General features: G+C 35.2%; 1 protein-coding gene across 4 annotated transcripts in view; it reads right to left on the bottom strand.

The window, feature by feature from the left end:
• Window positions 1–25,999, bottom strand: part of PBX3 (PBX homeobox 3) — a 222,909-nt gene that overhangs the window by 74,166 nt on the left and 122,744 nt on the right. The window contains exon 3 of one of the 4 annotated variants that reach the window (XM_082403323.1): window positions 11,350–11,538. The exons of the other annotated variants lie outside the window; for them this stretch is intronic. The gene's annotated coding sequence lies outside the window, so the exon portion shown is untranslated. The remainder of the gene's footprint in view (window positions 1–11,349; window positions 11,539–25,999) is intronic. 4 annotated transcript variants of the gene reach the window in all.

The raw sequence follows: 25,999 nt of genomic DNA, 5'->3' as shown, positions 1-25,999 counted from the left end.
GTTAAGATCACTGCCATGCTGTGAATGGGATAACACTACACTGTGGCGCCTGCTCCCTCTAACACAGAGGGCATCGTGTGTGCCGCTCCACACAGCTGCTTCCTCCCCTATTCTATTTTCTGGAAGACCGAATCTTCCAGACTTTGATAAGTTCCTCCCACACCTGCCGAAATGTTCCTGCCGAAAAGCAAATGTTTTCTGACCTTTTGTTGCTTATGTAGGTACCTTTAACTTCTTATTTTACAGTTGTTAATGTGATAATCCAAAACGCTATTAGTACTTGGGTATCATTCTAATGCTCAGGCTAAAAATGCTCTATATTCAAATTTCAATATGTATTAAGCATATACTACATACCAATACTACATACTATAAACTAAACTTCAAAGAGGGTAAATGACTTACTCACGATCACATGGCTAGTAAATGTGAAAACAATGATTCCAATACAGGATTATCCTCCTCTAAGTCCAGGGTCCCACTACACCTCAAATATCTAGAGATACAAGTTATACTATTGGATTTTAAATTCACTTTGCAAATATAATACAAATGAGCTGCACTGCTGGAGAATATACTAAACTGGAGAATATGGAGTCGGAATAGCCTGGATTCAAATTCTAATTCTATTGCATGTTAGCTATGATATTATAGGCAAGTCCTCCTCATTCCCTATAAATAGAGACACCATCAACTCGAAGAATCATTGTGAAGTTTAAACGCTATAAAATATGTAAAATGCCTAAAATAGTACCTGGCATATAATCATTACTTTAAACAACAATAGTGGTATTCACTTTAAATCACAGACTGAAATCTGTTTTATTAAAATACTGCATTCCCCAAAGCCAAAGAACTAGTTGCGGAATTCTTTAGTATCATCTGTGAAAATGAAACATTACCAAGAGCATGCCATGAATATAAAAAAAAATGGAAGTTTTGCAATCTTAAAATGTAATCTGAAACAAATCTGTCCTACAATTAAAACTTTTACCTTCTTTTGTTTTTGTTTTTTGGCCATACCACATGGCATGTGGGATCTTAGTTCCCCAACCAGGGATCAAACCCACACCCCCTGCATTGGAAGCGTGGAGTCTTAGCCACTGGACCACCAGGGAAGTCCCAACTTTTATCTGATTTCTGATAATGTTCAATACATGGTCAAATCTGATTGGGTTGGTTTCTTTTTTATTTTAAATCTTCCATTTTATATACTAAAATTTCTTTGCCATAGATTGTGCCACCAATTACTGCAACATATTTTAATGATATGTAGTATTATTTCTTCTTGCTTTCTCAATGTTTATGACCTAAGTATCTGTTTTCTTCTTTTGCTCTTTTATGTTACTTTTACTCTCATATCACTTCCAGCAGTAGAATAGCACTTTGATATATACTGATGATGAAACACTCATGATAGCTGCTCATTATTAGTGGTCTCTGACCACATGCTTCAAATAAGCTCAGAAATCCAGAGAATGGCCATGTCCAGAAGACCACATGGAAAGTAAATGGTGTTTATTTGTTCTGAAATAAGGACTCTCTTCTTCCTGCGAATGTACTCATTACCATGTTGTAACTGGCTACACAGTGTTTTGCTAAAATTAGACCAAAGTTAGGCATCTTCTCAATTAGTATTTTGGAAATCTTTAATCAAATATTTCACAGATTAAATACGTGGTATTTTTAAAAACAATACATATAATCTACATACGATACAAAAATTTGGGTCAGAAACTACCACTGTGGAGAAAAATGTGTGCCATTTCAGAAAAATGGTCCTTTTTTCATGCATAATTTTTTTTCAAATGAAAATAATAGACCCCTGTTGAATTTAAAAATATATACAATACTTAGTCATGTACTTTAAGGTGATCAGTAAACATCATTCATATATACCTCATGGCAGTAAGAACCCTGCCTCTATCAGATAATTAATCTCATGCTTATCTTTGTATTCATTTCCTTTGCCTCTGCCGCAGCCATCTTCTTTCCCTTTTCTCTAAAATGTTCAAAAGTGAGTATATAAATTACAGTCAGTTGACTTCATTATGAATAGCAAATATCCACCGGTTCCCTTTTTCCTTCTGCAGAAAGGAATGTCCACTTTATTGTTTTTGTAATACCAAATTATCCTGATGCACAGGCACTGCTCAAAATAGCATACTAGTAAATACGGCATGGAGGTCACTGACGTATCCTCAGTACATTCCAATGTAACAGCACAGCATAAAGTTTTATCTGTATTATTATAAAGGACACAGACTCAGTTTTTATTGAAAGGGCTTCGGGAAGCATGGCATGATTATAGGAAACATGAACTTTACTACACTTTCCACATGATTTTACTTTTAAGTGTGCTAGCTCTTTAATATAAATACAGCATCTACTAATGACTGAAGAAGGCTTCTATATTTTCACGCAATAGTCATCTGATTGCATCTCTCTCAAGGAGTTTACATTTTGCTATAAATACTATAAATGTTTCAGTCAACGGTGGACTTTGAAAAGGATATTTGTGCTTCTCATGGTCGTATCACATCCATCACCCTATTCCATTAAAAACCATGTAAGTGTCTGAAAAGCACGACCACCCACGTGGCATACAGAGGACAATGGCAGAGAAGCTTGAAAGCGTTTTCCAAGCAGCAAATCACACAAACAAGACCTCTATGTTAATAATGCATTCATTTACTTATAAATAATCAAAAAGGAATATTCTTAAATACAAATTACAAAAAGGTGGCTGGCTTGGCTAATAAAACAAAACATTATAGTGCAAATTTATTGATAATTTTCTCACAAACCATCTATTTCCTAGTGACCTGTAAATAAAAGCTTAGCTAGAAAAAAAAAAAAAATCTATCTATATCAACTCTTTAAGCAAATAACCTATAGCAAAGATATCCAGACATTTTTCATAAACACTTGACTTCCCAAAGCATATTCTAGATTTTGATACTACAGAGATTTAATCCCCCTCTAATAAGAAATTAATGCGTCACACATTCACTACAAAGACATCAAAATCAAGGTGGACTGAAAATTACAGCAATTAAATGTAGCATTGCTCATTAGAACAATTAAAAACATTTCCCCTCCAGAGATTAAAAATTTTTTTTTTCCAGTTTAGGGGTATTGGGGGCAGAAAGAGTGAGATGGGGCATATGCAAATGGGCATATAAACAATTAATTAGGAAAGCCAATTTAAGGAGAATGAACATTAGGATCCTTTGGAAAAGCACCATATCATAATTACGATCAGTTTTTCCCCCCAGTTGCTTAGGGGGCAATGTGTAAATGTACATTTTCCCCCATTGCCTACTTATGAAAAAAAATGTTCATTATTCAACCCACTTTTCTGAAGAGGAAATACATATGCATTAATATAAATATGATTGTAGATTTTTATTAACAGTATACCGATTTCAAAATTGGTAAAAGAAACCTGATTTTGAACTGGGTGTTTTAGGTGGTAAACCATGGAAATGTCAACTTTGATTTGAGCTAACAAAAAGGAATTTAGAGGATGGATAAGCGCCAGGACCTTTGAATTAAATGAAAGACCAAAACACTCCACAGAATGTCTGCAATAACAGTCTCTACAGAAAATTATGAGGAACTACATAAATCCACCCTCTTCCTCTTCACACAGGCTCATTAAAGCTGTACTGACTCTCTGGGCAGCTATAATTCTGCTGACTGATACCCTGGAATCACCCTGTCAATACCCAGTGGTGTGCTGCCTCTCCAACTATCTCTGCCCCTAATATTCCTCTCTTTGATGGGATTTGCTGACCTTTAATCTGATGCTAGTTTACTCTCATCACTGAAGTGTAAGTCGGAGAGCAATAAAACGGCAACCTCACTGATTCAAAAGGGAGAGCTAAAGCCTGCTAACTGTGAATCTAACCTTTCGTAATGGCTCGCTCTTAAAGGAGGAAGCATGAAGTGGAAGGCAGCTAAAACAAACAATGTGTAATGCTGAGCACAAGATTTATTAGAATCCCTTTTGCATGGGTATTACAAGAGGACATCAGGGCTGTAAACAAGAGAGACACAAATATTTGCAAGGGAGACCAAAGTCCTGGTCAGAATACCCTTCTATGCCAATACAAATCTCAACAAGAGCTGTGCTATAGGAAATCAAACAAGATTAGATGAACGGAAAAACCTGGGATGACTCCAGGTGGATGTACACAACACTGGAGTAATAAAATCGTCATTAAAAATAAGATGTTTCTCTGTGATAGGGTACGAGACTATAATGACTGAAAACCAAAAACTCACATTCATAATGGGTCCCAGGGAATTCAGAGAGCTTGTGGCAATTAAATGCTTCCAAATAATTTTCAGTAGAATATTAAAGGTAGGTTAATAAGACCTCACATTTATTGAGTGTTTCCTATGTGCCAGAGCTGGCTCAAAGTACTCTACTTGTATTAACTCATTTAATCATCTTAACAATCCTAAGAAGTAAGTACTATTATTATGCCCACTTTTATTATCATGAAACTGAGGCCATGCTCACAGTCACACAGCTAGACAGTGAAAGAGCCAGAATTTGACCCTGGATAGTCTAGCTTTACAGCCTGAACTCTTCACCACCTTTTGTACATATTATGTTAACAGAACCTAAAAGATAGAGTAACTGCCTAAAAGGAACATTCATCTTTATTTTATTTTTGTATTCTTAAGAGTTGGTTCTGGGTCATTTAAAAAACATCCTCACTACAAGACTCTTAGTTCATTTGTGAGTTATTCTTTACTAATGTGGTTTGTTTAATATGAGACAAATGATTTTGGAGGGATAAAAATAAATAATATTTTATGAATAACGTAAATTTTATTATATTTCTACAATTTTATTGTATTTCTCCAAATTAGTCTCTTAAAGATTATCATCAGGTATATTTTCCAAAAATGTTGACAAATAGGAAGAAGTGAGCAACAATTAATTTAAAAGTTGAAGTAATGAAATTTGAATATTTGACATTTTCAAGCAGTATTTATGCAAAAACCAAATGTATTATTCCATGTTTTCAAATAGCAGCAAATTCTGGGCTCTTTTAATAGAAAAAGAAAGTGGCATTCAGTTATTTATGACTGATCTCCTGAGGTTTCAACTATTTGGCCAACAAGCTTGAAGGGCCATAGACTGAATCACAAGTACATATATCGACAGATTAGTTTAATATCAACTAGTGGTGGTAATCGAACAAGGCTCCTTTTTACCTGCTTGCACAAAGACTGAGTGTCTTCCATTATAAATTAATCTGGTAAACAAAAAAAGAAGGATCTTTCAGGTTGCAAAACACATGAATCTATATAAAATATACACTAAATGCCAGAGAGTAAACAAAGCAGAAGTTATTGCATAACAAATCTCTTCCAATCCTCTTGGGGAAAACAGAGTCTGACAGTATTAGGTTCTAACAGGTGCAGATAGCAGAAGAATTACTTATTCATTCTACCAGAAAGAAAAAGGATAATAAAAAGCATAATTTAATTTATAATTTATGTTTACAAGTGTTATTTTTAAGAGTTACAGTCTGCGTCGCAGATTACTTGGTCTGGTTCAAGTTGACATGTTGCATCATAGAACAAGCCTGAAGGGTCTTCACAACATGTACAGTAATTAACACGTCATTAACACATTAACTAATACACATTCAACATCATCAATGTTAATAGCACAATAATTAACTTATTGTACATAGCACGTAGCACCCCCTGGCACTTTTCAAAATAAATTTGGAAATGCATAATTTCAAATATTTTAAAAGGTAGCTATTCATATTGAAGTATGTTTCATCAATAAACATTTTTATAGCTGTATATGTGTGTTGTATATGTATTTTGAAAATGAGGCGTATTTAGTGATACTAGAAATTAAGTCTCTATCTGATTCAAGCTGTACTGGTACAAAAGTACAAAGAACAAAGACAAGCCTTACTCTGTGAAAGAACTAGTAATACATTAAAAATTTAATACTTGGCAGGTCAAATCTGGATACTCTCTGCTGAAGACAACCAATATTAATGAATCAGACTACAGAGTCATTGTCTGGGATCCCAAAGGAAACAATAATGTGAATACAACAAATTCTTCTTAGAAGAGAAAATCCTGCAAAACTACTGAACAGAACATCATTGGTCAATGCTCTGATCATAAATACGTTAAACCTTATATGATGTTTTTGAATATGCATGCAAGCTAGATCCAGTTTTAACTAAAATTTTACTCTGATTTTATTTTTCAGTTTAGGTCTTCATAGTGAACATCTTTGCATAATCATTTGCCTCACCATTAACCTCTCTCCATATAAGAAATAATAATTTATTTTAAAAAATACAAGTTCTGTTTTATTTCCACAATAGATCTAAAAGATAGAAATAAAGCAGCTTCTTCAAGAAATGGAAGATTTGGGTTTCTCTAACAACGAAGGTGACACAATTAAAAGAAGGGCAAAGAAAAGACAACATCAGATGTCATGGACCAAACAAGGATCCTGTCAGATCAGGTAGCCACTTTTCACAGTTGATCTGGAGAACTCTGAGTAGTAAATTGGTAACAAGAAAAGAGTGCGAAAGGATGAGATAAACAAAATAAACACATTATAGACAGTCTACCAGGTGAACTCAAGTTAATTACTGCCCGGTTATTATTTTTAAAAATTTGAAACTGTTACTGGAAGTGAGACCCTCTGGAAAACGTAACTCGCTTGTTAATGGGCTCAACTAACTATTGGTACATAGGTGCCCCATTATGTACCAGATATATAGTCTTTTCCTTTATACTCTTTCATTCATTCATGTTTTCATTCTACAAACTTCTAGTAACTACCCATTATATGCACAGCACTGTGCTAAAACTCATATACAGCTGTTCAGTAGAAATTATTGATCACAACTAAGTAACTTCAGATTCCATTAAGAAACAGCTATTTCAGAAATGCAGTTTTGAAGTACAATTGCTAAATTTTAAATCAATTAACATATGTTATCTACTAAATTTAGTTGTACAAAATATCTATATTCATTTAGTTTTCATATGCAGTCAAGAAGCTCAGATAAGATTAAATGCCGGATAATGAATTTATAAATACCCTCTAAGTAAAAGCATTTATTTAAGAACATGAAATTTATCACTATCTTTTTCTTTATTTAAGTCAGTTTTGTTACCAGCTACCTTCAAACTCCCTGGCATTATTGGTGGTAGCAGGTAAACAGCACATCAGTTTGAGATCAGAGAACTAGTGAAAATATTAACAACCAAAAAAGGTGCTAAATTAAATTTTCTCCCAGCTTTAAAATTCTACAATTCTATAATAATGACACACACACAAAAAACTAACAAAAATACATAAGCTTTAAAAAATATTTTAAGCTGCCTTTTAGAAAACATTTAAGGACTCTCACCTGGTATCTAATAATAGCTCTCTTAATATTTGGTTAGAGAAAGAATAAATTATAATTTAATCCTTGAACAACAAAGTATCTCCCTATTTAGTTCTTGGTCTATGGAAAGAACCTGACAAAACACTCCACTTTTAAGCATTTAGTTTTCTAGGAATTACATTTTTAAAAGATCAGTTATCTGATAAAATACATTCCATATTCTGCACATTGCTTAGGAGCTGTGTCTCTTTTTAAAAAGTATCAAGTCATATTTGGAGGACTAGTATTATGATGTTAAAATATATCATTATATATATATATATATATATATATATATATACATATATATATATATATATATACACACACACACACACACACACACAGTTGAGTGTACATAACTAGAATAAGACATTTGTTTTTGCTACATCTCTATTTGGTTTGTTTGGGTATAAAGCTACCTGCATATAAAGGCTACACTGTGGGTGAGCTGAACCATCGTCAGTTTATCCTGGGGTCTTCTGCACTACATACAATTATGCTGGGGTCACCTGGGTTATGTAGGAAGCCTGAAGTTTTAAACTGTCATTAGAATATTGTGGCTTGATTTTAACAATACAACAGTGCTTCTAATGATCTTAAAGGTAATTCACTATTCAGACCCCAAGCAAAAGATGCAAATGTACCACTGAAAGCTCCTTATTAAATACCCACAGGCTACATCTCTGTACAATAAGTGGTCCAGGTCTTTTTAGAACATACTAATTAGATGAACAGAGAATCAGAAAAATGCAAAACCAGGTCATGCAGCAAAAATGGTGAAGTGTTAAAAAAAAAAAAGGGGGGGGGGTTATGAGAAAAACAGCAAATAACTCCATCCCACCATTATTAAAAAATTATCTACAATAAGTAGGCAAAATAAATCATGTCAGGTCACTATTTGACTCACCCATATTAGGGTGGATATTACTATTAAAGTTAAGCTTTAAGTTTATTGTCAGGGGTATGCTTAACTGATGATACAATACTATGAATAATACATTAAGCAAAAGCCCAATCTAAAATTAAATTTGCCTTGGGTTATCTCCCATTACTAGAAGCATTCAGAATTATTCTGGTTTATAAATGAAAGCTAATATCAAGAAAATACTTTTGGGGGCTTTACTCTTTAACAGTTACATACACAGAGGTGCCAAACCAATACCACCACCATTTTACAGAAGACAATGCCCTCAATTCTCAATTACTTCTACACAAGCACATATATAGATATATTTAATAGAAAAGTATTACATTTGTCATTTAAGGTGTATCAAAAAATCAAATAATTTATTTTCATATGAAGTGTTTGGGCATGTTACCTTTTTTAAAGTCTCCTTGTTCTAATCCTAACTTTGTAGAAACTGCAAAGTGGAGAGTCTAGTACTACATTCTGGCAGTGAGGCACTGAGATGGTCACCAGGTGACCAAAAAGCTGTAAGACACTGCCAATGGTATTTTGAAGCTCTGTGATTTGTGCTCTGCTCCTCTCTCTTCATGTACCCTCTGGCAATATCACACACACACAGACTGCTCGCCATTCCACCACCCCCCCACCCCCGCCGCCAGTTCTCCCTCTCTAGCTCTCTCTCTCTCTCTCTCTCTCTAAAGACTGATATATACAATAAGGGAAAAAATAAACTAGGCATATGATATAAGGGGCTGTCATCGCATACGTTTTTTGGAAAACAATTTAGCTTCTTTAGAGGCACTTATTGAAACCAGCACTTTAGCAACATTCCTTTCAATACCACAGAAGTTTCTTTTATTAAATAACTTACTGGAGAAAAACACCCCCTGATGTCAAACTGGGGTGGGTTTTTTTGTTTGTTTGTTTTTGGTACCAAATCAGTCCTGAATTCAGCCATTTCTATTTTAGTACTTGTGTATTATTTTAAAAGACTGTTTTACTTTAAACAATAAAATTGTACTCATATACTTTAAACAACTTTAACATTCAAAATAAAATAACTATGATACAAATAATCTTAGACACCCAGAAGAAGTACTAAATCAATCCACTACAACTCACATTTATGAAGCTTGAGCACTAGACTAGAAGCCAAGGATGTGGATCCTCATCTCGTATGTGCTGTACTATTTGGTTGTTGGCCTTGGGCAAGTTGCCTCCCCTGAGTCTCATTTCCCTATCTATGAAATGAGAGGAGTCAGCTAGACGTTCTATAGATGCCCTTCCCTCGACAGGTTCAGCATTTAGTTAGGACTCTCTGATAGTATGATTATAAACTATAACAAGTGGTCCAAAGATTCTGAAATGAGCCCTAAAATTCAAAAGGCCGTTGAACTCATTTTATTTCCTCTGTAAAGCAAATTTGAATCATTATTACACTAAATTCTCTGAAATTTAACTTGCATCACATTCTAAAGGAGATTATAAAAGTTCCTGGGAGAAAATCTTGCTCTTCTCTCAGAATCAGGCTGTGCTAGAGAAGTGGAAGTAGAGGCAGGGAATGGGTAGTGGGAGGGTGTCCATACTGGTGAGGGTGTCCATACTGGGAGGCTGTCTATATTGGTGAGAACGGTAGCTCCCAACTGATAAATTTTATTCTAAAAATGCAAAACACTGCCTCAGGACCTCAAATCTCTTTCCTAGCCAAGAGACCACCAGTCCACAGAACTATAGTGCAAGAAAGAACCTCGGCATCTATTCCTTCACACAGTTGACTTGAGGCTCAAGTTACAATTCTTACATAAAAACCACTGTATTTAAAAAGCTGTACTCATTAAAGTAGGGTGCATTTCTGTAGTGCATTGGGTAGTTCTTCATAAAAGGAATGCTGTCTGTAAGTGAATGATAATTTAAATAAGTCACATTAATATTTTAATTATTATAAAAATGATTAAATAAAATACATATATTTAAAACAGCCAATCTTGAATTAGGGCTTGTTAAAGCCAGCTAGTGGTAAATATATAATCATGTAGTTTAAGGTCTTTACAGGATGCTATGCAACTGATAATTCTGCCCATGTCCGATACAGAATAAATATGCACTTGTACAGAAAGCTCCCATAAACTTTGATGCTGTTTCTTACTTCCATCCAGTACTTTTAAATCAGATACCTCAAATAGCAGTTTTCCCTACATAAATTAGAAGTATAGTAAGTCTCAGTATGTGGTCTTTTAGATATGTGAATACATTTTGCTGGTATATATGGCATTTCAGAATGGTTTAGACCTCTAACTAATTTGTTGAAGATGATTCAAATATTTTAAACCAAAATTATAAGTAACATTTGCCAGAAAGCAGTAATAGTGATAATTCTGAAAATCTAGAAAAGACTTCATCAATTCATACTTAGGTCACTTACCATTCCAAAACGTACTCTATTTTTTCTGGTACTCTCCATAAAGTCTTGAGTTTGATTGGATGATATAATAAGCAAAATAACTTATGAATGTTTTTTGCTCTCAAGAAGCTATTCTAAATGAATTAGTTCTCCATGAATTAATGAATTCATATTTTAAGATGCATTTGCAAAATGTTCTATCATTCCAATAATAATTTGCAACCTAGTTTAGAAATGTTAGCCTACTGGGGGGAAAAAGTCTAATGGGGAATGAATGCCATGTTTGCACAGAAAAAAAGGACATATGAATATAAAGCCCATATGTACTGGTTTTGACATGACACTGCATTTCAGTGATTTTATGCATATTATTTCAAATATTCAATAGCAATTAGATATACGTTTAACTACTGAAACCTTTTAAACAATGATTAAATTTTTAAAATCACATTAAATTACAATGTAATCTCTTGAAATCAATTATAAATGAACAGGAAAGGAAACAGTTAATATACTAATTACAGTAATTAAGAGTTGCCAATTTAATTATAGCTGGGGATATGAATGCTTTAACATTTGTTAGAGTGTAAAAAACAAACCTTTAATGCAGAGACTTTGTTCACAAACATCTAATGGAGACCTCCTCTACCTCACTCTGTGCTTCTCTGCTGACACAACAGCAATGGGTTCAGACTGAAGAACTTGTCAGCAATCAGGCAGGAGGAGGCTAATTAGCTTGCAGGTTAATGAGTGTGATGGCTCTTGACAGCATTTTGTTACAGCCTCTTCTGTATTTAAACAATAAATGATTACTTATATACAGTTGAGACATTCTAATCATAATAGCCAAGCCCACATTTGCTTTTCTAAGTATAAAATCAATTCCTTTGTTTCTAAATCAAAAATATATAAAATTTGCATTAGTTACATGTCTATCATATTCTTAAAATATGCTGGGAAGGAAATGGGCATTTAAAAAGGTAATAAATTGTACTTTATATAGATGTATGCCCTTTTGAGTTGAAAACTTCCATTGAAAGGAGGCCTGGTTGGTGAAATAATTGGGTTGCTGAATGATAATTTAAATATGGCAGCTTTTTAGTAATGTGCAACAACTTCCCTTAAAAAAAAAAATTCAAGACTTTTAATTTTTTAATTCTAGGTTTCTCTCTCTGTGAAATAGGTATACAAGGCACACACAGAGGAACCTCTTCACTTACCTTGTCAGTTACTAGGGATTTGAAAACAGGTGGTGAATTAAGGAAATAGCTCTATAGAGAGATTAACCCATTTCATCAGCCAGTGGAGAAGGAAATAAGAACATTTTTACACATCCCTATAATCCATATATTTAGTGGTAACACAAATGCCTTAATAAAAGCACTAAGGAAAAGAAATAAGTAAGTACTTTGCAACATTTTGATTTACTTTGTAAAGTAGCAAGTACTAAAATCTAAATAGTCTGATTTTTATTTACTTGAGAAGAAAATGATATGCGTCCAAGAAAACCTTATCTGAGAATTAAACTGAACTTTAGCTGCATAATATCAAGGGAGGTTATTTCAATTTAATATTCAGTGTTCCCTAGAAATTTGAGCACAGACATGGAAGAAACACCTGCTGAGATTCACACTGCTTTCTAAATTATTTTGCATGCATGAAAATATTATTTGTGTACCTTCTCACTACTGTATGATGAACATTTGAATAAAAATAGGAAAGTAATAAAACTTTCAAATATGTATGCTCTGTTTTATGTTTAAGAATAAAAAGTATTATATCCATCACAATTACAGTAGCCAACAAATAACTGTACATCAAAAAGCTTTAGCAGGGCTTCCCTGGTGGCACAGTGGTTGAGAATCTGCCTGCCAATGCAGGGGACACGGGTTCGAGCCCTGGTCTGGGAAGATCCCACATGCCGCGGAGCCACTGGGCCCGTGAGCCACAATTACTGAGCCTGCGCGTCTGGAGCCTGTGCTCCGCAACAAGAGAGGCCGCGATAGTGAGAGGCCCGCGCACCGCGATGAAGAGTGGCCCCCACTTGCCACAACTAGAGAAAGCCCTCGCACAGAAACGAAGACCCAACACAGCCATAAATTAATTAATTAATTCATTAATTAAAAAAAAAAAAAAAAAGCTTTAGCAGACCTGGGCAGATTTAGTGGAGGAAAAAAGAAACTAGTGTAAAAACCAAAACGGTTGGAGAGTAAAAAGCTCCAGGTGTAGTGAGTGCCTATAATTTCCCAGGGATGAAAGAAATAATGCAAATTCAAATTCTGTGGTTACTTTGTCACTTTCCCTTAGTTATTTTGAATAATAAATCTTTAGAGTCACAATACAAATATTTAAAGAATTTTCCATCGTTTGTGTGCTACTTACACATCTGAATTCTCTATTACAGTATAAACAATATATGAATATAGGTTTCTCTGTGTCAGACGTACATTCTTAAATAACATAGTATTAACATATTGTTAGCTTACAGGTACAGGTATGTCTTATCACACATACATGCAGCCTACTGTACATTTTATAATTTTTACCCCTAAGATGGTTAATATAGATCCTCAAGCCCCAAAGGTCACCACAATGCTGTGCTAAATCCCGGTAGGTATGTGAGCAACTTTTCCTAAGCTCCACCCTAATTAAATTTTAGAGAATCAAAATTTTCCTCTAAGTTATATGATTAATTCCAACCTAGTGACTTTTTTGGGGAAACTGACACCTAGCCAAAATCACAACCCATTCTGCCTGTTTAAATGAGAATATTCCTCAGTCTGAAAAATTATTTATAGAGATTTTTTACTACCCTTGTATACTGCAATGTTATTTCCTTTCCCACACACTAGCAAAGTCCATTTTCACAACTGCTATAAAGCGGCATGTTCACAGCTAGTAAAACAACTCAATAAATAGCCTCACGAAGCTATAGCTGTCTCATATCCTTTCCTCAATAAAAACAGAGGTGAACTGCTTATTTTCAGCAGCACACTATGAGAAGACAGAAGCATTATGACTGCTCATACATTCTGACTATCATTTGCCACAAGCTATATCTGTCAGCATTAAATAAAGCTGCATTATAAATGTAAACAAAACACCCACATCTACAAAATGAGCTGTCCGCCATGGCTGTAGGCATGAATTGAACCCGCTTATTGACTCAGGTTGCTCTTTTTATTTATTCTTCTACAAAGACATGCATTTACTTTACCCTACAAGCATACTAGGTTTCAGAAAGGCAACTAGTCTTGTGCTAGAGCAAAAAGGCACATGTTGACAAATGCATATCTTAATAGGAACAGCATTATGTAGGCAAACATTAATCAATTGTTAAAAAACTATTTTAAAATGTTATCCTAGATCAAAACACTAAATCGTAAATAATCTGTGAACCTAATCCTCTACATATGTATTTATGAACGGTAAGAGGTAATTTACTATCAAAAACAACAGAACATTAATTTCAAATATCTAATGATAATGAAAGGGGTGTAATGATACTCACACAATTGTTCCACCCTCCACACCTCAGGTATTCACTGATAAAGTAGGGAGCTAAATACTGAGGGAATTCAATTAGGCAGGGCATAAAATTAACTCAAGCTACCAACAAAAAATCGTTTCTGAAAAAAATTAATATATCCTTTTCAAAATGCCTTTGGTACTTTTTCCAGGTGTTTTAGTCTTAGTGCAACTTATGCAGCCATAGTGATAGAAGAATGAAAGGGTAACAAATAAAAGGGTACCTAAAACTTTGTAATCTTAAAAACACTTTGCCAAGGGACTTCCCTGGTGGCACAATCGTTAAGAATCCACCTACCAATTCAGGGGACACAGGTTAGAGCCCTGGTCCAGGAAGATCCCAAACGCCGTGGAGCAACTAAGCCCGTGTGCCACAACTACTGAGCCTGCGCTCTAGAGCCTGCGAGCCACAACTACTGAGCCCACGCACCGCAAATACTTAAGCCCACACGCCTAGAGCCCGTGCTTCGCAACAAGAGAAGCCACCGCAATGAGAAGCCTGCGCACCGCAACAAAGAGTAGCCCCCGCTCGCCACAACTAGAGAAAGCATGCGCACAGCAACGAAGACCCAATGCAGCCAAAAAATAAATTAAAAAAATTTTTTGCCAGTTTTATTTTTAAAACTTCTGCAGAGATAATAGATAACACTGAATTTACTGCAATAAGTTTACATTCTCACTTAGAATGTTTCAAAAAAAGGAAAGACGAGGTCTTTTCTTTTTTTTTGTTGTCGCATGATAGGACATGATGCCAGGGAAGTAGAAATCTGCATTACAGATACACCAAATTCCTAGAAGTGAATACAGCTCTGATCATATTCCAACAGGTGTGCTGTGCATCAAAATTTTAGTCTATATCCAGGCTTATTTTGAGAAGGACCATCATCGTGCCAAATCATGACAAGTGAAGGTATGTTTTCAAGACATTCATTACAAATGATGAGCCAGAGTACACATATAAGCCACCAATACACATGGATAACAGTAAAAATGAAATGCATCATTCTTTCAAACAACCACACGGGGTCTTTCTGTGCACTTGATCAAATAATTTCTCAATTAGTTTTCTCCGCTAAATTAACTGATTGCTTTGGCCTCGTGTAGGCAGAGCTACAGAACTAATTAAAAATATGCTCATGTAGCCAGAGACCACGGAACAGATTTCCAGATGACAGAGATCTAAACATATGCAGAAACCAAGTACTCCAAAAAGGTTAGTATCTGTCACCTGTTGAACATTCTTGAGTCACTTAGAAGTCTAAAAGTTTGTCCCTTTGTCCCTATGAACAAAATAGTCCACAGATTAAAGTCTAGATTTTAAAAGCAAGAAGTAAAATGCAGTGGTTAAAGTATTAACACATACTATCACAGCTAATTCTTATGCAGGACATCCTCCCCTATGAAAGGGAAAGCATAAATGTTCCTTTGCTTTTCACTATTCCATAGATGGATATTAATTATTACTGCCTTTCCTTTCTAAGATAAGCTTGTTAACAAGAACTACAGGATTGCTTACAGATGCTATCCATATTGGGTAGGTTGCATCATTGTTTATGATGTTTACAGAAAAAAGGAAAATCAGTACAAAGAAAGAATATGGCGTAATTAATGTATTGTAGTGTAGTAATTTCCACTTTCTACCTCCATTTAAATAAAATAAAGCTCAGTAATGCCAGCGTAAATCAGGGGGAGCCACAGGGGAGCACAGCAAGGCAAAGACATTAAAGCCAAACCAAAGCCCTTCTTCACCCAAGCTACTATTATTATTACTTGTGCAAAGCAAATATTCAGCCTCCAACCCTAAATCATTTCAATTCCTATTTCCAAGTATAATTTAATCTTTTTCAGCGACACTTGATGCTTACTTCATCACAGCATAATGACAGATTAAAAAGTTGTTGAATTAAATATTAAAGAGGACTTCAGGCAGTTCTGCATTTTTAAGGAATAACACAGATTGGGGATGAAATGAGAAGCCCAAATGCATATTTTATACCAAAAGGAAAGAATACGTATATTTTTCCTTCAGGCCACCTACTTTGTAATAAAACACAGGGCAGGTTTTTATTTAGTGGATAAAAATGTGAAATAGTATTATAAGCTTCATATCATTATAATCTGGCACCATACAGTGATGTCAAAGCTAATGATACTAAGAATATGATTTTTTTTGTATCTTATTTAAATATTTTTAAAATAAGTGTATTCATAATTTATCACTTTTGCATTCTGATTTTTAAAATTAACTTATTTGTGGAAATTTATCTCAGAGGTAAAAATCTCACAGATGATAGCATCAAAAGCAAACCATTATGTAAATAACTTTATGATACAAATTGTTCTGAGTGGATGAAAAAAAAGTTGAGCCATACTGGTAAATACAGTTCCAATTAAAATGCTGATTGGATTTCTAGGTCTAATTTTGGAAGCTCCCATTAGATTCAGGTAAAATTAAAGATGAAATGCATATAATAGTAGTACCTTAACTCAAGTGGAATGGAAACAGGGTCAAAAAACAAAATTTTGGATGTTTATATTTAGAATATATACCGATAATAATACAAAGATACACACAGTTAAAATTCCAAGGGCCCATAGATCACTAAGTTTGGTATATGTTTTCAATTTTGCTGTTTTTAAAGAACAGAAATGTTCTTTCCCGAGGCTTAAAAGAAAACAAGCTTTTTTTGTTCCATCGTGAATTCAAACAATATAATGGGGGGAAAAAAGAACTCCATGAACATTTGATTCTATTTGTAAAACATCAAATTGCAATCTTTTATACATGCATACATTTATACACAGTGATTGTATCTAAGTGCTTTCTTTTCTGCTTTTTCATTTCACTTATATGTTATCAATACTTTCTATCTATTTGATTGAACCACATGAAATTGACATTTTTACTGTCAAAAATGGTCAGATACCAGCAATTTCATATGATTCAACATTCATGTTAGAAAACTGAATCTTTATACATTTCCACTTAAGATGAGAAAAAATCATCCACAGTACTGTTTTAAGCAATTAGAAGTGACTTTAAAAATATGTACGATACAGAGGGATCAACTTTTTCCTTATAGGCCAAGGGAGAAATGACATTTGTTTTCAAAAATAGTTCATTTTTGGAACAAGTCCAAGTGTCTCTTCTGAACAAATGTCAGAAGAGAGCATTAAACATTTTTAAAGTAATACTTCTTATCTATTTATTTAAAGAAATAAAGAAAGTGATAAAGGTACTACATTGATTTCTTCAGAAATTATGACTTTGGCTGCAATAGAGCTAAATATCATCATGGCTGGCAACTACACATGGCCTTGAAAGGATGGCCTAGTTGCTTTTGGAAAAATTTTCAGTGTGGTTGCTCCTGGCTGAATGTGACATGATTACTCATGAAATTCTGCACATGCAGTCCTTTATTTTAAAGAAAACTACAAAATATGACCATGGAATTGTTTTTGCAAATCTAAAACTGGGGCAAGGCTTTTCAAATCATCCTTTTTTTAATGTTTTCCAATCTCTCAGTGTTCTGCTGTTCTACAGGCATGGATATTTGGCTAGTCATTCCTTGAAAGCATACAATTCTAAGTCCACACAATGAGGCACATAAACAACACTGCAGAAATTCTGTACAATAATCTTTACTGATACTCTTTAAAAGTGGAAAAAGCACATTCATCCTCCCTACCATCCCCAATGCTTCCTGACTAAAGCCAAGTCACTAGGGAAATGGATGCGGGGGTGGGGGGAAGGGGCAGAGAGTGGTGACAAGAAGAGCAATTTTTCTAGGGTATCCATATTTAAACCCTGGAAAGGGCAATAATCTAAAAGTTCTGAAATTGTTTCCATACAGCAGTAATGAGGTAATAATTTCCCATCACCTAGGACATAGTAGGTACTCAACAAATGTTTGTACAATTAAATTCCCTATGGAATTCCCTACGGAATTCAATCTCCCATTGAAAAACAGCCATTAAGTTAGGATGTTTCAGAGCCAATTACGGCGGGAAACCTCCCGAATGATGTTTCATATTTATGGTGAGGCGTTAGAGAGTTAATTTTTTTCTTATCCACCATTTTCCCAGGGTGTCCTTGTTTTGCAGCTGGTTCGAAATTTTTTCCTATCAGTGAAAGATGTTCATATGGTGATTCTGCCGTCCTCCTCTGAGATACCTGAGTAGGCAGCAGCCCAGATACTTGCAATCAAGGAAATCAGTCACTATGGTCTCCAGGCCTCAAACCAAGTTTCAGGTTTGGATTTGAAAGGCACTGACTCTCGAGCTCGGGAGCAGGGCTGAGTCCCGGGCTGCTGACCCCAAGGCACAAGGCCGGCTGCGGGCAGCCGGGGAAGACGCCCTGGCCTCCTAGGCTGCAGCCCGCCCGGGCGGCCACCTCGGTGGGGCGCAGCCGGGACCGCCGTGGGCAGGGGGCGGCTCCGAGCGGCCGCGCCGCTCTACCCCGCGGCTCCCGGGACGCGCCCATTGTTCTCCGAACGCCGAGCAGCGGCCCGCCGGCCGGAGCGATCCCGGCTCCCCCTCCTGCGGCCGCGCTGGAAGGCCCCGCGGCCCGGCCGTCTCCCTGCTCCCCGCAGGGGCGTGCCCCCGCCCCTCCGGCTGACAGCGAATTCTCACCGCCCTGACTGCATAATTAATGTAAATGGAGCAGCCTCTATGTCATGGCGGGCTCTTTGGGTTTACTTTTGTGCGACACTTACACAGGAATATTAACTAGAGAAAGCAGCATCACAACAGGGGTGGAAAATCAGCCTGTCAGGGACTCATTCCAAATGCCACTGAAAGTGAAGCGGCTTCAAGATTGTTTCATCAAGGTGATTGAGAACAAAAACTACTAAGGAAAGAAAATTCGGGCTTAAACTGAGCTGCCACACATCCATTATTTATCTCTCTAGATTCTTTAGGAACTAGGTTCCTAACACCAATTTATGCAAAACTCGGGACTTGAAAAGAGTGAGGCTGCTGCGTGTAAGCAGCCAAGCGAGCCTTGGCTTGGGCCGTGCGTGTGTAAACGCGCACTACTCCACGAGTGTGCAGACTCCCTTCGACACCCCACAACCAGGGAGGAAGAGACCTGGACCAAGAGACACCTCTCCACGGGTCAGTGAGCTATTCCGACGACCCCACAACTTAACTGAAAATAAGGCTGATATCTCTGGGGATGCTCAAGAGCCCTTCAATAAGGTGCCTGATTTATATTACTGCTACTCTACCTCCAGTCAAACTGTGTTAAGGACATTTTATTGTACTCTGTGGTCATTGACTGTTTTTCTTTCCATAACCTGCCATGAGAAACAAAACTTAAAAGTCAAAAAAATGAGTAAACTTGCAAAGCACATTTTACACCAAAACATATCTTTTAAAGTATTTTTTACTTATATTCATAATTATCCAGAATATTCCATGTTGGATATATTCTCTTTTCCAAAAGAGGAGAGAATGTGACTTTGCAAGTCTTACGTTGCCTGACCTAAATTAGCAGGAAATCCTGCTATACCTTCTAGACCAGTATACTGGCCTACTAAAAATATTATTTTAAAAATTAAGAATTTACATCTCAAATGTACACATTTAGTTACTTAAATTCAGTTCGACTTAAAGAACCAGAGCATTATAAATTTATGAACAAATTATTAGTTGCATTAAGGCTCTATGTGTTTTTATAATAGTAAGCAATCAAATCCAAAACTTTCCTAATATTTAATTTCTACACAATTTAGGATTGGAAATAAAATACACTAGAAAACCGACCCCAAAAATCCAGTAAGAATGAGGATATTGTAAATTTCAACTTGCATCTGTGTTTGGTGTTGTTAAGGAACAACAACAAAATTGGACTATCAAATCTTAGGCTTCCCAAATAATGCCATCAAGTGAGAGTTATCTGTTTCTGTAAGGCATGTGTGCCACCTCTCCTCTCATATAACAGAGTGACTTAATCCTGAATGTTTTCAGGGAATTCCTCCACACAAAGGGGTCAATTGTAGGCCACAGAATAACCTTATACATATTTGTCTATTAAGTGGTTGAGAACTAAATCCGCCTGCATGTCTTTACTGGCTTAATTAAGGATATGTACAATAACTGAAAATAATACCTTTATCCATTCAATACACTACATGACAGAAGAGATCAAAATGGACATGCCGATCAAAAGGTTTACATTAGACAGGAAGCAGCCGTCAGACCATTATTACAAATTAAAGGTATTATATTCAAGTCATTTTTAATCTCTTAAAAATGAATAACCCTTCTCTGAACATTAAATCATTTTTCTCCACAGAAGTAACATTTCTTTTATGTCTAAATGCACATATTCCTTCATATGCTTCAGTTCTTTTACTAGAGGTGATAGACGTCTATTACTCTCAATTGTAAATCAACATTAGCCAAGTTTGGGTTCCTCTCTTTATCTGATATAACTGACTCAAAACAAGTTTAAGTTCCTACATTAAAAAAATGAGAACTCACAAATTGATCATACACAGTAACCTTATCTCCTGAATCTCATTTTACTGTGCTAAAATTCTTATTGGCATTCTGTAGTTAATAACTTCTATATTAACATAAGCTGCTTTATGTCCAGTCACTGTGCTTGATAAATATAAGTTCACCCTTACTTTCTACTAATAACTAAATTAGCCTTCTAATTCTGGAACCTTTTACTTTTAAGAACTTAAAACATCATGTATTAAAATATCAATCCTGATGTTTTTAAAAGGACACAAAATTTAGGATCAGTACAGTGAAATATAAACAGAAGTCCCTTGAGATACTATGTGAAACCTTCAGCTCATTGATTTTGTTCTTGATAATATACTATTAAATTGGCAAACATGCTGACCTTGTGTGCAAAGGCAGAACTGTGCATATGCCACAGAAAGTTAAAAAACAGCCTCAAAATGACTGTTTAAAACTGTAGGCTACAAAACCTTAAAATACAGACAAGTATTCCGTAGTTTATTTAAATTGGCAACCACAATTTAACAAGCTATTCTAACAAATGATTAGCATAGCATGTGCTTTTCTTTAGCCATCAATTATGACACAGGGTAATGCAGGGCACAACTTAAGTGTCAAATTACAATATGCTATACAAAACCACTTTGCAACACAGCTTTCTGTTTGCTTAGCAATTACTACAGAGCACACTGCTTTTCATGAAAGGAATTGGTCAGAACTGTTTATAAGAATTACCACAAATGTTTATATATTTATATGACAAAGAATTAGTTGACAATTTCATAAAATTTCTCTTTAACCTTTAATAAAACGATTGTGTTATCTTGTGTTGGCTTAAAACTATGCATACAACCAAAATGGTCTAGGTCTTTTTCTTTTTAAAATAAGATTTATCTGTGGTATGTGACCATAGTAGAATAGTACTTTTCAAGACCAAAGTATGAAAAGTCTTTTCACTAATTTGTCCACTAAGAAAATTTAAAACTTTTATTGTTTGAACTGCTGGTATGGTGGAAATCTGAATTAGTGAAATATGTAATCATTCCGAAGACAGAGCAACAGACCCCTTTTTAATTCTCAATAAAACAAACATGGATTTAAATGCAAAATAAACTAGTATAATTTCAGAAATGTGGTCAGGTTGTAATCTTCACATGGCAATCACTGTTTCAAATACTTGATCTATCAGTGGTGAAAATGAATAAAGGTTATCTGTCTTAATTGTAGGGCTATCCATTAATTCATAAAACTCTTATGTGAATAAATGCTTAATGAGAAAAGGGAAAAAATACACAAAACAGTTTTTATGCTGTTTTTTCCATTCTGCTGCTGTCCTTTCTCCTGCATTTGCCTAAAGGCTCTCAGTAAATTACACTCCCAGTAAATGACTGTAATTTACCCATTGAATTCCCTTGTTCAGGAAAAGCACAAAAATACATTCCAGCATTTCCACAGCTCAAATTTACCATTCGGGATGTCAAGAACAATCCATGGGCAGTAATTTGAAACTGTTTGAACCTTCAAATGAGGGAAATTAGAAATGTTTTGAGAGCTAAGATTTTCAGTGAAGAGATAAAAACCTGATAAAAATCTCTAACTGTTCTGTTCCTTTCTTCCCCCTCCCATATCAGAGGCAGAGGCCTAAATAAACTATTCCACAGTGGGTTTTGAGACAGTGCTATAGAATATAGTGTTAGTAATATAAGTCAAATTTATATTTACTAGGTTAATTTTTAATGTTAACACACACTACATAAATGTCATGCTTACCGTTAAAAGCACAGACCCTCTTTGCACTATCAAGGCTATCTCCCTGTGCACTATCTACCTGACCATCACTCAGAACAACTTCCTCTAATACAACTTACATGGGCAAAGTTGTAAAGACTCAGGGTCCTAGGGATACCTAGCAGTCACTGTTAAAATTATTTGTAGAAACAAAATCAAAGACTTTTTATTTATTCTTATGTTTCAATAGGGAGAAATCCCATGCACAAAGAAATGTAAACATTTATATGGGCCAAACTTAAATAGTATCACTTAGTATTTTAATATGTAACACAGGCCAACATATAGAATAAACCAGCATAATCCCCAATGTAAACACTTCCTTACTGCTGTAAGACACACACACCCACACACCCACACACCCACACACACACCCTAGAGTTAAGAACATTCAAAAACCAAAACAACCCATTTCACTCTGTCTAAAGGCAGGTTTTCATATGGCAAAATGGTTATAAATCCTCATTATCCTAAATAAAATTACAGCACTTTAAACATTTCCAGGGAGAACATTCTCTCTTCTAAACAACTACCTTAGCGAGTAATAGGAAGCAATATGGTTGCACTTGTGTCACAGTTGGAAGCCTTTTTAAACTGTCGCCCTGCTAGCAAACCGATTCTACATATTAAAATGAATGTGTTGCTTATTTCAAGGGGAAAAATCATTTGTAAAATCAAGACCATTATTAGGATATTGTGACTTACTTTCTCTTTGAAGTGAACCAGAAGTACAGAAGGCAATAATCTATATATGTTCACATAACTTCACTCTCCGTCAGTTTGGTCTTAGAAAAGGAATTCTTGAAAGATGAAGCTTTGCATATTTAACATTTAATAACCAAAACAGCCTATTGTACCAAATATTTCTGTTCACAAATTATATAGGAAAAAAACCCTAAGTTTCTCTGTTAGTATAAAAGACGGAGAAGCCTTTACAAATGTTTCCAACTAAATTATATAGACTGTTTTTAAAAAATACCATGTATGTATTTTTATCTACTTTAGACTATCTGACAAGTGCATCCTTTTCCCAATAGGATGTTGGCATCAAGAAGTACCCAGATATTAAAGTAGCTGTATAAATGTATAAATGACTGGACAAACTGTATATTAAGCTGTATAAATGACTGTAACAAATGAATAGTTTAGATAAGTTTAATATCAGACCTAAGCTGAATATGTGGGCCAAACTTCTATTGTGCCCTGAAGTTCACAGAGAAAAATGAATGATAAGCATTAGCATTCACTGGGCAGATGAAGATGCTTTTCTCATGCTCAAATCTGTATTTAATTGTGAAAAATATATTGGAATTTAACTTCTCTACATGCTTTTTAATTTAGATATATAATGGCCATGTGATTTTAAAATTCCACATAGATAATGGAAGAAGTCATATTTTCCAAAATGGGGAACCATGAACAGCTCTCACCAAGGATTTGTAGGGCAGTGCTGCTCTCTATCGAACGGTTGCTTTGCTTGTTTTTAAGATACCCCTTGTAGATTCTTAAGCATTAACTTTGTTAACATTTAATGTGAATAATTTAAAATTTTTATAATCTCAGCTTTTTTAACATTTGGAGTATGTATTCAATAGATATTTACTGCACACTGTGTACTACAATGCTTAACTGGGCAAAGCAACTAGTAATAAAGTAATTAACTTCTCAACCAAGATACTGTATGTTCTGCTGTTGTTCCTGATTGAAATTTTCTCAGTTAATTTCTAGACAATTACATTATCTATTTCATAATTGCAGACCTGGATGAATTGTTTCTAAAAGTTGCATCATGTTTCAAGCCAATAGAACCTATGAATGCATAAAAGCTCCTGTTTCTAATGTCACTGTTATCAAGCCAAAAACAATTATACTCATTTGAGTTATAGCAACCAATAAACTTAGATAATCACCATATGCAACACAACATTTTGGCACTTGAACTTAAAACTCTTGTAGACAACTATAGATCGCTTCTAATGCAGAGCACTCTTGTCCTCCCCAAGGCTGCCAATAGAAATGCCAAAGCTGCTGAATGCTGCGCATCCTAGTAATGCTGTCAGTAAATGGCACATTCACGCAGCCCCCAATCCTCTCTTCCCAGGCATGGTCTTCTCCAGCTGCAGCTTAATTTCCTGTGACTTGCCTAATTACTGTAATTAAGGATTAATTGCCATTAATTATTCACACATAAGCTCATCGCAAATCATGGGGTAAATGTCTTATGAAAGCTGCCATACAAGCCATGTATAAACACACTGGGATGCTTCAGGCAGGCGAATCTATCACTCAGCCCTCAAGCAAATCTCTGTGCTTCTCTTACAAAAACAGCTATAACTCTCAGAAACTCGACAGTCCTTTCAGGTAAGCATTAGGTTACAAAGCATGTTTTCCTGTGGAAGCCACAACGGTTTTATTAGTACTATAAATGCTGTTTTATCTTTCCAACTGCTATTTTTATGTTTCCATTTTTATTCTACAGTGCTCAGTTTAGGACAACCACTTGCTTCAAGGAGGAATGTTTGCAGTTGCTACTTTCCCCCATCACAGTTTGAAATAGTTCCATGTGGTTTACAACATATGACCATGCAACTGGGATCAGCGTGCTAAAAAGTCAATGAATTGGCTACACAATTGGAACAGAAGCCATTTCAAAAGTCACAATTTCTTTCATTGGTGTAAAAAAGCTATAGCACAAATTTAGTCACTGCTAGGGTGTTCCATATAAGGCAGGTTACCAGCTCTGCCACAAAAGTACCACAGACAAAAATGATTGAAAATGGCAAGCAAACAAAATAGCCTCATGTAGATTGCTCTTGTATTAGTTGGGTTCCCTGTTTTTCATGACAGCACCTGGTATTTTCACGATTACAAAATATAAACATCATTCCTTTGCAAAGCTAGAAAAAGAAATTGTTTTTTTCCAAGTATTTCTAATAGACCCTGATCTGATGAGGAAAATTCCAAATTTTAGTCTAGAAATTATACTCCTAACACTTCTTTCCAGTTATCTAGGGTATACTGTGTTTGAATGCTTTAAAACAGAAGAAATCATTTTAACAACAGAATAAACTACTGTATGTGTTAAAAAAAAAAACTTAAACTATATCAACGCTATGTATTATAACTGCCCTAGGAAATTTAAGTCTAAGTAGGCAGAATGTTGTTCTAATTGTTATGTTAGTTCCTTCTGCAGCAAATTAATGCGTGAAACATTTTCATTTCGGTACATGTTTGTGTGTCTGAGTTAAACATTTATGTTAATGGACCTTCTGGCAGATTTCTAATGTCTCAAATAGTCCTCTAGAACAGCGACTTTTCAAATAAGAGCTCTTTCCCCCATTTTCTGCAGTACTTGTAACAGGGGTACGTGGTAACTAAAATAATTTCACAGTTTTAAAAGTCTAAGTTTAAAATCAACTACTTAAATAAATAACTACAGATCATGTCTACATTCAA

Source organism: Balaenoptera borealis (genome assembly GCF_965194805.1).
Source record: "Balaenoptera borealis genome assembly, chromosome: 8".
Classification (NCBI taxonomy): domain Eukaryota; kingdom Metazoa; phylum Chordata; class Mammalia; order Artiodactyla; family Balaenopteridae; genus Balaenoptera; species Balaenoptera borealis.
This window is presented reverse-complemented; position numbering and strand designations above follow the sequence as displayed.